Source organism: Pseudophryne corroboree, chromosome 4 (assembly GCF_028390025.1).
Source record: "Pseudophryne corroboree isolate aPseCor3 chromosome 4, aPseCor3.hap2, whole genome shotgun sequence".
NCBI classification, from domain to species: Eukaryota; Metazoa; Chordata; class Amphibia; order Anura; family Myobatrachidae; genus Pseudophryne; species Pseudophryne corroboree.
Genome location: NC_086447.1, coordinates 89231282 through 89245181, shown reverse-complemented (window position 1 = coordinate 89245181; position 13900 = coordinate 89231282). Strand labels below are relative to the sequence as shown.

Here is a 13900-nt window from a genome sequence, read left to right as displayed (position 1 = left end):
AAAGGGGGTGAGGACACGAAGCAAGGCGGAGGAGGGCAGAGAACCTAGGAAGTGCCGGATTTGTAGAAATTGGAAGGGATTAAGTGGGTACGAAGGGGTCTTCTGTTGGAGGTCAGGTAGGGACAGCCATTGACCCCGATCGGCAAAATCAGTCGGGAATTTGAAGCCCAGCGTTATCCATGAACGGAATCTCGCAATTGAAAATCCAGGAGGAAACATAGGGTACTGCCAGATAGGGGTCAAGGGCGAGGGGGTAGTGGTAAGACCCATCTTCAGGGAGAGGGAGTCCCAAATTTTAAGGTTAAATTTAATAGTGGGGAGAAGTTTGGAGGTTGGGGGTCGGGAGGTAGAGGGCAGACCCCATAAGGGGGTCAGGTCCAAGAGGCTAACGAGGGCTGCCTCAATATCCAACCAGGATACAGATCCCGAAGGAGCATAAGAGGTGACAATATGGGATAAGTGGGAGGCTAGATAGTAGAGTTTGATATCAGGAAGGCCCCTACCGCCAGCGGAGGTTGGCCGTTTCAGGGTATTGGCGGCGATGCGGGGGGGGGGTCTGTGGTTCCAGATAAAACGCACAAGGGCTCGTTGGATAGTGCGAAGAAAGGAGGCCGGGACTGCCACCGGGAGGGTCTGGAAAAGGTAAAGCCATTTGGGGACTATGGTCATTTTAACCGCTATGATCCTGCCCAGCCACGAAATGAAAAGACTGTTCCAGGATGTCAGGTCAGCGAGTGTGTTGGTGAGGAGGGGTGGAAAGTTTTCCCAGAAGAGAGAGTCATAGCGGGAGGTCAAATAAATCCCCAAATATTTAATCTTTGTGGGCTGCCATTTAAAATTAAAGTTGGCGCGAAGGGACTCAGCCTCTCGGTGAGGGATATGAAGCAGCATAGCTTCAGACTTGGAATAGTTGATCCTGTACCCTGATATAAGGCTGTAAGAATGCAGGACTGAAAATAAGTTTGGGAGTGAGATAAGGGGTTGGGACAGAGAAAGTAGAACGTCGTCAGCGAAGAGGGAGATTTTAGGATCGATACGGCCTACTTGTATACTGTGTATATCTGGATGAGCTCTAATTTGAGAAGCGAGGGGCTCAATAATGAGGGCAAATATTAGTGGAGAGAGGGGGCATCCCTGACGTGTACCATTTGAAATGCTGACCGGAGCAGACGGGACGCCATTGATTAAGACTGTGGCAGAGGGGGCGGAGTATAGTGCCAGGACACCAGTGAGAAAGCCACCAGACAAGCCATAGGCCTCCAGGGCGGCTCTCAGGAAACTCCAGTAGATCCAGTCAAATGCCTTTTCAGCATCTAAGGAGAGTATGATGGTGGGGGATCTTCTGGAGTTCGAGATATGTATAAGATCAATAGCACGTCTGGTGTTATCTCTCGCTTGACGGCCCGGGATAAACCCCACCTGGTCGTAATGGACAAGGGAAGGGAGGTACGGGTTAAGGCGGTTGGCTAGGATCTTAGCGAAGATTTTCAAGTCCAAGTTCAAGAGAGATATAGGGCGGTAGCTAGCGCAGTTAAGGGTATCTTTGCCTTCCTTAGGGATCACCACAATTCTAGCCTCCAACATCTCAGGGGGAAAGGGGTCGCCATGGACAATCCTATTAAACAGTGACTGAAGGTGGGGGGAGAGAAGATTGGAAATTTTTTTGTAGTAAAGAGCTGTGAACCCATCCGGGCCCGGGGATTTACGAATTTTTTGCATGAGTATAGTCTGAGCAATTTCTTCCACCGAGATCTCACAGTTAAGATAGTCCATGGCGTCCTGAGGCAATCTAGGCAAGTTAGAAGCAGAAAGAAAGTGAGAGACTAGGTCGGAGTGGGGCAGAGGGGAAGAACCAGGTGAGGGGGGTGGGAGGTTGTACAGGTCAGCGTAATAGGATTGGAAGGCAGCCCTGATGGCGGTGGGGTCTTGAACAAGCTGATTGAGAGAGTTTTTGATAGAGATAATATTAGTTTTGGCTCTCGCGGAACGGAGTCGTGCCGCTAGGATCTTGTCCGCCTTGTCTCCTTCCTCGTAAAAGGACTGGCGAAGCCACTTAAGACGTTTGGCCACCCGTCTGGAGAGAAGGAGATCAAGTTCCGCCTTAACAGTACAGAGGTCAGACAAGAAAGCCTGGTCGGAGGACGCCTTATGCTGGGTCTCAAGTGTGTGGAGTTTAATAGAGAGTTTGTTAAACTGGGTGAGGGATTGCTTTTTGGTTTTTGAGGCCAGGCTGATAACGTGCCCACGAAGAACTGCCTTGTGTGCCAGCCAGAGAGTGGACCTAGAAATGTCAGGGGTATCGTTCAGGGTAAAATAGTCGGAGATCGTGTCCCGAAGATGGGAACGTATCTCTGGGTTGTGAAGGAGGGAGTCGTTAAGACGCCATGTCATGGGGCGGGGGCGTGAGATCAGACCCGAGAGATCGCAGGAGATAGGGGCATGATCAGACCAGATCAATGGGTGAATATGGGCATCGTGGAGATTTAAGGCGAGATCGTGGCTGAGCAGGACCATATCAATGCGGGAGTAGGAATTATGAGGAGCAGAATAAAAGGTGTAGTCACGAGCAGAGGGGTCTTTTATCCTCCAGGAGTCATAGAGAAGCTGGGATCGCATGAGACGGAGGAGGAATCTGGAGCGGAGGGAATCCGACGGGGAGGCAGTGGGGGGAGAGGGAGAGCGGTCTATCTGTGGGTTTAAAACGGAGTTAAAGTCCCCAGCAAGTATGATGTCGCCTTGCCGGACTCGAGTAAGGAGAGTATCTAGCTTTGCAAAGAATCGTTCCTGTCGTTGGTTAGGGGCATAGACGTTGGCTAGGGTACAGAGTTTGTTATTAAGTTTCCCCACCAAGACAAGAAACCGGCCATCCTTGTCGGCATGAGAATCTAGAAGCTCAAAGGTGAGGTGGCGGGCAAATAAAATTGCAACCCCCCGTTTCTTAGCCGAATGGTCACAGGCATGGAAAGAATCAGGGTATGGTTTACATTGCAGCGTAGGATGGGAGTTATGTAGGAAGTGAGTCTCCTGGGGAAAGACCAGGTCGCCTTTATGGAGTTTAAGGGAGGCAAAGAGCTTACCTCTCTTTTGAGGGCTATTCAAGCCCTTCACATTAAAGGATAGTACCCGGAGACCCATGGGCAAGCAGCAAAGAGGTATGCAGAATAGAAAGAGCGGAGAGCACTGAAAGTAGAGGAAGGAGGAAGAGAGATAGAGAAGAAGGATATAAAGCGAGAGACAACGTGGTCAGAAGGGAGGGAGGAAGGAAAGGAAACCGGGGGGGGGGGGAGGGAGGGAGGGAGGGAGGGTGGTTGGTTGGTCATCCGGCAGTAGGGGCCAGGACCGATAGTGCTGACAGGGGGAAGGGATACTAGGTGTCGGGAGGGCACCTAGGTCAGCAAGAGGGCTCAAAGCCCTAAGGGGGCGCGGCATGGGGTCCAGATAATGGATCACAAACCACATAGCGAAGGGTAGGAGCAAACCTCCCCTGGGAGGACCTGAGGGAAAAAGCTGGAAAGAAAACAGGGACAAAGAACAGATGGAGCGCCAGCTCCAGAAAGGAAGGGAGGGGCAGGGGGTAGAGAAAAAACAGAATATCAGGTTTCAGCATATTAACATGTCAACAGTGTAACATTTTAACAAGAGGTATCAATGAAACAGTCGAAAATCAACTAAGGGGTCGGGGAATCAAGATACGGGAGATCTAAAGTGAAACAACTCCCTGGGTAGGGGAGTGCGACCAGGAAAGGTCGACATAATTATATAGAGAAGACATTAAATTAGAGAGCTGAAAGTCCATCAGGGAACTGGAGGTGGAGCTGGGGAGGCCGCAGAAGTTGGGACCGTAAACCACTCAGATCGAGGGGGCTGAAGCGGGTCCCGCTGTGTCCGCGGCGGCAGACGTTGAGTAGGAATATCCTGTTCGGCGGTGTGGATACCCAGCTTGGAGAGCAGCGTTTGAGCCTCGGGTAGATTCCTGGCCGTGAGGAGCTTCCCTTGGTGCCAAACCAGGATACGGAAAGGGAAACCCCAGCGGTATTTAACATTATGACGGGAGAGCAGGGAAGTGACGGGTTTGAAGTCTCTACGTTTGGCCAGAGTGAGCGGGGATAAGTCCTGAAAAATCTGCAGGGGGGTATTCTGGAAAGTCACAGACTCCAGCCGTCGGGCTTCTCTCATAATGGCCTCTTTCGCAGTGAAGTAGTGCAGTCGGAGGATGACATCCCTGGGCTGGGAGGAGTCTTGAGAGGAGTTCTTCAGGGGTGTCAGGTGACAGGTGGGCAAAGAGGCGCTTAAGGTAAAGGTCAAGGTGGGCCGCCTCGACCTCCTCAGGAATACCCCGGATCCTCAGGTTGTTTCTCCTCGCCCTATTGTCTTGGTCCTCATGCTCCTCCCGCAAGTGGGCAACATCTTGGCGGAGTTGGTGGAAGTCGGTCTCAACCGTTTGCTGGAACGACACCACCTCTTCCACTCGTCGTTCAAGTTGATCGGTTCTGGAGCCAATGTCGGCAATATCGGATTTCAGGGAGTGGAGAGCCTGGACAGAGGTTTTAACATCCCGCATCTCCTTAAGGAGGGAGAGAAAGTCCCTGCGGGTAAGGGGTGTGAGGTCGTCGTCTTCGGCCTCCGAGTCGGGGGGACCATGGGGGGGTTCAGGAGCATCAGGCCTGCTCTTGGCCGGGGTGCTCTTTTTAGTAAGGAATGGTGTGAGGTCGGACCCCTGTCACTTTTTGCCACCCCTGGGCATCGTGAACATATGAGAAAGGGGGTGGACAGCAGGGTGGGGAGTAGAGATGGTGCTCCAGCAGTAAGGCTCAGTACCAGGGGGGGTAAGGCGTCATGGCGTGGCCAGCCGAGCAAGGCAGGAGGAGCAGGTCCGGGGAGTCTCGGCAGAGGGGGGGGGGGCCCACGTGGTCCCGGAGAGGAGCCAGACAGTCAGAGGTCGTAGGAGGCAGGGCTCTCTGGAGGACCACCCCTGTTTAGGATCCGCGGAGATGAGCCCCGGACACGGACCAGCCAGTGATCGGGGCAGCACCAGGATCAGGCAGCAGGGGAAGGGGCGTCTGTGCTTAGTAGCAGTAAGTGCTGCCAGTCCGTTCGCCCTCCAGGCCACGCCCCCCCAAGAGCAATTTTAAATCAAGGCTGAGCAAAAGTGGGCTGTCAGAGTTCCATTATATTGCGAGTGGAAACAACACAGAGGAAGCTCCCAGGGTAGCATCCACTTGTACTGCAGGGATTGAGGGAGCTGGGCAAGGAAGCCTGCAAGATGGCCGCCACCAGTGTCCCACACAGGGAGCTGCAGAATATACCTCCTTTATCACAGAGCCCTCCAGGAGGATCCCCGCCGTCTGAAGGTACCAGGGGGGTCTGGGGCAGCCAGCAGAGGTGTGTGGAGGAGGGAGGGGTCCGCTGGGCGCTCGCGGGGATCCGTCGCGGGTGTTTTCCGGACCCGGAGCTCCCGGCCGGGCCGCCGCCAAACTCGAGGCCCCGGCTTCAGATCGGGGAGAAGGCCTCAAACCGCGGGAGCCGCAGGAAGCCCTCACAACGCTCGGGATTGCACCTCCGGGCGTCCACGGCCCCGGGCAGACTTCAGGGCAGAAGCAGAAGCTGGAGAAACAGCGGGAGAGACGGCCTTTGCACCCGCTATGTAGGAGCTCTGGAGCTATGCGTCTTGCCAGCTCAGCGTCCAGGCCACGCCCCCCTAAAAGTTATATTTTAATTACAGTGCGCCACTGAAAAGACAACCCCTTCTTTTCCCTTTTCTTGGATTTGTGAATTGACCTTAAGAGGCTGTCATAAGGCTGCACCCCCATGTGACAATCATGATATAAATATTAAGAACTATCTGTTCTACCCGTTCTTCACACGGGAGTTTCTGATTTTCACCGTTGTAAATATAAATGAGTGTTAAAAATGTGGTAAATCTATAGAGGTGTAAATCTGAGACGTGTTAATGTAAGTAAATATTAATCCATGGTTCTTGGCGTTGTCCGAGGAGCACCTGCAGCAGATACGGTAAAAAGTGACAGGACCAGTTCTGTAGTTTATTACATTCTACACACTGGAGGTGCAATCCAAATTTTTATGCAATTGTCCGTTTGGGCGTTATCATACACGCAACGCAAGCCACGCATTGGTAATGACGTCATAATGTCAACCCCCTTTTCATCCCCTTAGGGGAGGTTTATTAAAATTCTAATTACATAGTTTTCCTATTTCCCACCTGAAGAATACCTATGTTACATTTCACCTTCCTGACATATCGGGAAGTAAGAGAATTAGTGATGAGTGAGTGAGTAAGGGGTATATTCAATTAGCGTCGGATCCATTCCGACATGCATTTGTCGGAATGGATCTGACAACCCCTATTCAAATCTCATCTCAATTCTACTTTTTCAAGTCGAATTGAGATGAGGGACCCAGAGGAGGAGAGGGGGGGGTGGGTGGGCTGCGGGGAGACCAGCTGGGGACAGCCGCCGGCAGACGGAGGAGATCAGCGCTACAGTAGCGCTGCAGGAGGATGTCACACAGCCGCCCGACCTCACGGCAGTGTCCACCTGGCTCCATTAAGCGTGACCTCACTTGCTGGAGCCGGGTGGAAGCTGCCGTGAGCGGCGCGGCTGTGTGACATCCTGCTGCAGCGCTGATCTCCCCTATATGCCCGCGGCCGTCCCCCCCCTCCCAGCGCCCCCTCCTCCTCTGGGTCCCACATCTCAGTCCGACATTTTTTTATGTCGGACTGAGATGGTTGAAAAGGGGGCCAAAACCTGTCAATTTTGGCCCCGTTTTCGACACAAGCACATGGATCGGCAGCTATTCCGCCGGCGACAAGTCGAATTCATCGACTTGTCGAAAAATTTTGGGTTATATTGAATAGGTTGAATCGTGATTCGACCTTAAAAAGTCAAACTGCCGTCTTTTCGACAGACGGCAGCTTTTGACTTCAATTGAATATACCCCTAAGTGAGAGAGTGACTGACTGAGGGCTTTCGCATTTATATATATATATATATATATATATATATATATACTCTGTGTGTGGCTTGTAGCAGTGGGAAACAGCCCTCTGTTCCCATGGGACAAACACAGGCGGCACTCCACGGGCTTGAACAAATGGTGATATTTAATAAGTGAAGTAAATCACAGCATGGCAGGGCCGACGTTATGGTACAACCCTTGGTCACGAGGCAGTCCACTCATTTGAGAGATACATCAGACCTGTTAAAGATCTTGTCAGCAATAGATGAATTACCTGCGGATACAATCATGTGCACCATGGATGTAAAGAATCTATACTCTGTGATTCCACACATGGAAGGGTTGGCTATTATGAAATCTTTTTTAGAAAACAACAATTTTCAATCGCTGGACATTGAGTTATTTATCACGCTTCTTCAGTTGACCTTACAGCGAAATTATTTTCTACATAATGGCAAATATTATGAACAAATCACCGGCTGTGCGATGGGTTCTTGCATAGCACCGTCGCTGGCGAACGTATATATGTTTGCAAAAGAAAAGGAATAATTTTTTTCAAATCCTGCGACAGTCTCCAACATTCTTCTATATAAAAGATATATAGACGATCTGCTGCTATTCTGGATTGGGGACGAAGACAGCTTGAAACAACTACTTGTGTCAATCAATCTCGCCAATTCACCCATCAGGTTCACATATCAATATAGTAAAGAAGTGATCCACTATTTGGATATTGCTATTACCATCAAAGATCGGCATATACACACTATGGTCTACAATAAAGTAACGGACCGCAATACACTTCTTGAACATTCCAGCTTTCATCCGCCAGCTTTGAAGGCCGGGCTACCTAAATCTCAGATGACCCGGGTGGCACGGATCACTAGTAATCCAGAGGAGTTGGACAGAGCATTGACACAGGTGGTAGACAAATTTAAAGCTAGAGGTTATCCGCACAATAGGTTACTCCAAGAGAAAGAAGTCATCTCAAAGAAGCCTAGATCCTCCTTATTGCAATCAAAAAAGGATCAGGCTTTGTCCTTAAAAATTCCGTTAGTGACTGAATTTACTACGGCCAGCTCGGTCATCCCCAGAGCGGTGAGCGCGCTTTGGCCCATTGTGAAAAGTGACAGTGCGTTACCTTGCTTTCACAAGATGTCCGTTATGCCTAGTTATAAACGCGGACGAAATCTACGTGATCTGCTGGTGAAAACAGATGTCTCCCCTAAACCAGTTATGTCCACTAGGAAAGGGTGTTATAAATGTCATTCTTGCACTACGTGCAATTATTTAATTGCTGGACCAGCATTTATACATCCAGTAACTGGTAAGAAATACACAATCCATCACTTTGTAACATGCAGCTCACAGTTCGTTATTTATGTTATCATTTGTCCTTGCGGACTTTTATATGTGGGCCAGACTATTAGAACTTTCAAAGAGCGCATGGCTTTACATAGATCGGCCAGAAAAGCAGCTATAGAAGGAAAGGAGAATGATCAGCCTGTGGCACGCCATTTTAAGTTGTGCCAACATCCACTTTCTAGCTTAAAACACCAAATAGTGGACCATATCCCAGCACCCATCAGAGGCGGTGATAGACAAAAGCTATTGTCAAAATGCGAAACACGATGGATTGTGCAGCTGAACACCTTAGCGCCTCACGGACTGAATGAAAAACTATCACTGAGTATATTTCTCTAATGATGCATTTTTGCTTTCCCCTTTTTCTGATTTTGTGTTTCATGTTCTTTCTCCCAACGCTTTAACGAGTCTAGTGAGGCGATGTATGTTTGGCTTTCATGTTTTGATTAATATATTACATTTTGCTAATGCCATGAGAGTTTGTGCACATGTATATCTATGCACACTATCCAGATACTTTTATTGAAGCAGGTGTCCGAGTCTCTGTCATATACAGCGATTTTTAATACACTTTTGCACTTTCTTGGAAACTATATTTTGTTTCCTCTTAATGAGTTTAGATACATCACATATCACTTTGTTTGGTAACATTGTTATTGTCACTTTGTATTTTCAGTGTGTCGGTGGGACGCGCCGGGAGGTTTGTTGATCGGTAGCCTAGCAACGGCTAAGTCATGATTCTGTGACCGGATGCTGGTGCCGCCGGAGGCTCCCGCCCGCCGCGTTCCCCCGGCTCATGCGGTATGTATTGTGTATTTAAGGTAAGCGTTTTTATTACACACTGGTTGCTCACCATGTGTCCTTGAAAAAAACACCCTGCGCGGTGTTGAAACGTCGGACCTGCCATGCTGTGATTTACTTCACTTATTAAATATCACCATTTGTTCAAGCCCGTGGAGTGCCGCCTGTGTTTGTCCCATGGGAACAGAGGGCTGTTTCCCACTGCTACAAGCCACACACAGCGTATACTTGCAAGGAGGGCACCCCGGCCATATGCATGTTACGAGTGCCTACTGCGTCTGCAACACACGGATAGATATATATATATATATATATATATATAGATAATACTGTAGCAGGGACGTGCAGTCAGGGGAGGCAGGGGAGGCAGTGCCTCCCCTGTCATAATTATTAAAATAATAAGAAGAAGATATTTATAACACAGAGTCTGCGATAAATATCTTCTGTTATTATTCTAATAATCTTCCCCTTGTTACTATGGCTGCATCTGAGGGTGTGAGGTAGCGGGAAAGGTGCCTCCCGCTGCTAACACTAAAAGTCCGGGCAGCGGGGGGCGGGCAGGGGGCAGGGTGAAGCAATGGGCTGGGAAAGCCCATTGAAAATGCATAGGGAAGCGGCACCTGTTCTGGTGCCTCAATGACAGGGGCGTGCATTCAGCCCCGATGAATGCATGCCCCTGTCAGTCCCCGAGATGTGATTGGCCCAGTGGATCCAATGGATCCGCTGGCCAATGGCAGGGGCAGCTTGGGTCGCCGGATCAGTTTCCGGTTTGCTGATCCCTACGGTTGGTTCTATATGCTAGTGGGAGAAGTGTCCCCTCAGTGGCCTTCACTCACCCCTGTGTCGGGCCGGTTTCCGCGATCCGGCAGCGTTTGGAGCAGTGACGTTCCGACGCATACCCACCGCTGCGAGATTCAGCACACTGCAGTGACCTCCTGCCACTGGGGAGCTGTGAAAGTACGTCCCCGTCCGGCGGCATGCCCGCGATTGGCTGTCAGCAGGGAGGGAGAGATCCTTCCCGGCTCCCCGCTCGAAGCTGCTCCCACACTGCTAGAAGGCTGTCAGCCCTGCACAGTGGCGCTGTCTGTTTGCTACTGACACATGGGGGAACACTGTGCAGGGCTGACAGCCTCCTACCTACCCCGCTGCTGCTACTACAAACGGGTAGGGGGAGGGAGGGCAGAGTACTGAGATAGCTGCAGCACCAGCAGCTAGCTATATAACTCAGGCTGCATAAGAGGGGTCAAATGTTTTTAATGCTGCATAAATAATTAATAATAAACTACCCTTTGCCCACTGTTTTTGCTTCCCAGCGACAGAGGTCGTTGTTCCTAACTCCATTCATCCTCTCCCTGGCCGGCCCTGACTACTGCAGCAACTTTCCAAAGGAACCTGCCACCATGGAAGAACCGCCCCCAGCCACAGCCATCTAACGAAAGGTAAACAATCAGCTCTCCTCTCCTCAAACCCCTCCTCCTCTTACAGCTCTCCCCCCCTACACAGACCCCCACACAAAGCCCTACCCTCCTCATACAGAACCCCCCCCCCCACTCAGATCCCCACACACAGCTCTCCCCTCCTCACACAGCTCCCCCCCACTCAGATCACCACACGCAGCTCTCTGCTCCTCACCCCCCCCCACAGCTCTCCCCCACTCAGATCTCCACACACAGCTCTCCCCTCCTCACACAACCCCCCCACAGCTCTCCCCCCCACTCAGATAATCACACCCAGCTCTCCCCCCCTTACACAGCCCCCCCCACTCGGATCCGCACACACAGCTCTTCCCTTCTCACACAGCCCCCCCCCCCCCACAGCTCCCCCCAATCAGATCCTCACAAACAGCCCTGCCCTCCTCACACAGATTGTATTTGTTGAGGGGGGAAGGTGCTCCAGTGCCTCAACAATCAGTGCCCTCACCGCACGTCACTGTATGAGGTCATAAACTCATAATCCTATTATGGATCTATAACCGAAGTAGTACAAGAGTCGCCTTGTACCTGGTCCAGCCATTCTGCTACTACTTGTCGGTATCCAGATGCGGGAGATTTGGTTATCAAAATTGTTTATATCTTTTTATTCTTATCCTAGAAAACCATGTACTTTGTCCTTATTTTAGCCAGAAACAGCTGTTGGAGCAGGAAAGAACTAGGAAATTATAATCTCCAGATTTGTAATATCTGCAGCTCTCTTAAGGCTCAGTCCTACTGGCATTAGTCCATTATGCTTATTTTTTTTATTGCTTTATGTATGTATGTATTTATAAGGAGCCAAGCTAGCGTTTTTATTAGTGCTCTGGTGCTTTTTGGCTTATTGTAGGTATTTACACGCTATAAATGTAAAAAAACTGACAGGCAAGTGGGTATGGTAACACTTGAACCACGATTTCTAGCCCTGCACCACTACATGCGCTTGGCGTGCCCTAAAACTATATACAAACATTTAACAACTGTCAGTGGCCGCAAGACCTTAGCTGTACACCATACAGGAGGCCAGATGTACTAAGCCGCGAAGTGATACATTTCACGGTGATAACGTACCAACCAATCAGCTCCTAACTGTCATTTTTCAAACCCAGCCTGTAACATGGAAATTAGGAACTGAATGGCTGCTGCTTTATCACCGTGCAATTTACCACTTTTCAAGGCTTAGTACAGTACGTCTCCCCCAGAATAGTAAATGAGTAAAAACGTCAACAAATGAGTGTTAATGTACGAATACCAAAATATGTCTTTTCACACTTGTTGCAAATATTGAATGTGTTTTATTGTTCTGTTGTTACCTTTTACCATAAAAGGGTTGGGTGTCTTGCAACTCGCAGATACTTGCACAGTGTTGACATTTCCCTGGCACAAAACAAGCCCCAAAAAATAACAATAGTCTGTGTTTAAATAACATACAGGAGCTTCGTTAACTATGAAACTGCAACAGATTTACAGGACTAGCACAGCCTTTTTATATCTATAAATAACACATGGGTATTCTGGACCAGTTTCTGCCATGTGGTGCTACAGCCGCTGTGGAACTGCACATCCCAGCGTGCCCTGCACAGTTCTAACTGCAAAACTGCCAGGGCATGTTGGGATGTGTAGTTCCACAGTAACTGGAGTTAGACTGTCACCCTAGTCTCAACTTAGTAGCTTTCCCTCACTCTCTCTCATCGCTACACCTGTATTCTGCCTCTTACAGGTATGATCAATCACCTGGTTTAAATCTCAAGCAACCTGCAGCACTTCTATGTTACGTACACCTGTTGACCAGACCTTTAGAGGCATATCCAGTTAGTCGCGGCACTAATTGACGACTTGGACCTATTCAGTTAGGTCCTGTGTCTCCAGCTGGTTTAGCCCGGTGGGCGCACTTTTCCTCATAGCCTCAGGAGCTGCAAGGAAAAGCCAACATTAAAATGCCCCCTCTGGGCTATAACACGCAGGCAAACCTATAGTTTCCGCATTTTAAGCTATAGGTTACCGGGCATTACCCGAGTGTTTACCGCACAAGGAAAATGCAGAATAACTGAATAGCTCCAGGTGTGTTTAACCCAAAGCTTTCCCCATGCGGTAAATCCTAATTGGATATGCCCTTCAGCATCGCCACTGCATAAGTGACTTTCGGTTCTATTCTACCATTTGTACAAACGCTCACAGTCTATTCTGACATTAGGAGGGGTCATGTGAGGTTTGGCTGTAACTGTTCATTCTTATAACAGGGAGGATATATAGACAAATATACAATGCTTTTTATGTTGTTAGGGTGATGTTTATATATGATTATTATTATTATTATTATTATTATTATGCCTCATGGTTATATAATGTCTATATTTGTTTGCAACATTGGAGACATTATGCCATTAAATATCCCATTACACCCTCAGTATCTGTAGACAGACCTGTGCATTGCAGAGAATATTATATGATCCCATCAGTATAATACAGCCCTGGAGATGCTACTACTGCATGTTACACAACCTTAGACAGCATCACAGAGCGCAGGACAGCAGCAAGCACAGTCCACAGGGCTGATTATTACACAAGAGCAGGACTAGGAGCTCATTAAGGATGTGGGAGCTGATTACATATAGGAAGAGGCACTGTACCTGTAACACCTGGCCAAGTCACATAATCCAGCTTCTTCTGCTGCTCCTGTACATCCAATAGTGCCAGTCAGATAAGTAGCAATGTACCAACAGTGAGATCCCCCTCTCTCCCAGGCATGGAACAGATTCTCACTGCTCCACAGTGCTGTGTCCTGATACTACGTGCAGAGTTGTCAGTCAGAGGGAATGGCAGGCACACATGGGTCTCCCAGTGTCCAGGATAGTTCTGCAGCCTTCCTTCCTCCTTATATAACACTCAGTCCTGGCAACTGTGTGTGCTCCAGTGCAGGGCAGGAGAATGACTCCTGAGGGAGAGAGAACTTGTCATCCTTTTGCTGGGTATCCAGTACTGTGGAGTCTCGTGTACTGCTGGGAGGGGCTCACACAGACTGTAACATGCACTCACCAGTGCAGCTAGGAGCAGGGGGCTGACGGACCAGCCTGCTACCAGCACTGTGTCAGTCACAAACCATGGAACATACTGACTCGTACCACGGTGTGGTGAGGCATGTGTTCTCATACACCTGTTCTCAGATTGCACCAAGCATCCCGCAGCAGTGGTAATGGTAACCCTGCATTGTACTTGTGCAGCGTTAGTGATGCCAATAAGGGGGGTCATTCCGAGTTGTTCGCTCGCAAGCTGCTTTTAGCAGCTTTGCA

General features: G+C 49.5%; 1 protein-coding gene across 2 annotated transcripts in view; it reads right to left on the bottom strand.

The window, feature by feature from the left end:
• The window catches only part of OPN5 (opsin 5), a 255314-nt gene extending 241646 nt beyond the window's left edge, over window positions 1–13668 (bottom strand). Inside the window, exon 1 of one of the 2 annotated variants that reach the window (XM_063915251.1) lies at window positions 13241–13668. The gene's annotated coding sequence lies outside the window, so the exon portion shown is untranslated. The remainder of the gene's footprint in view (window positions 1–13240) is intronic. The other variant, XM_063915249.1, reaches the window with a different exon arrangement.
• Window positions 13669–13900: the final 232 nt, after the last annotated feature.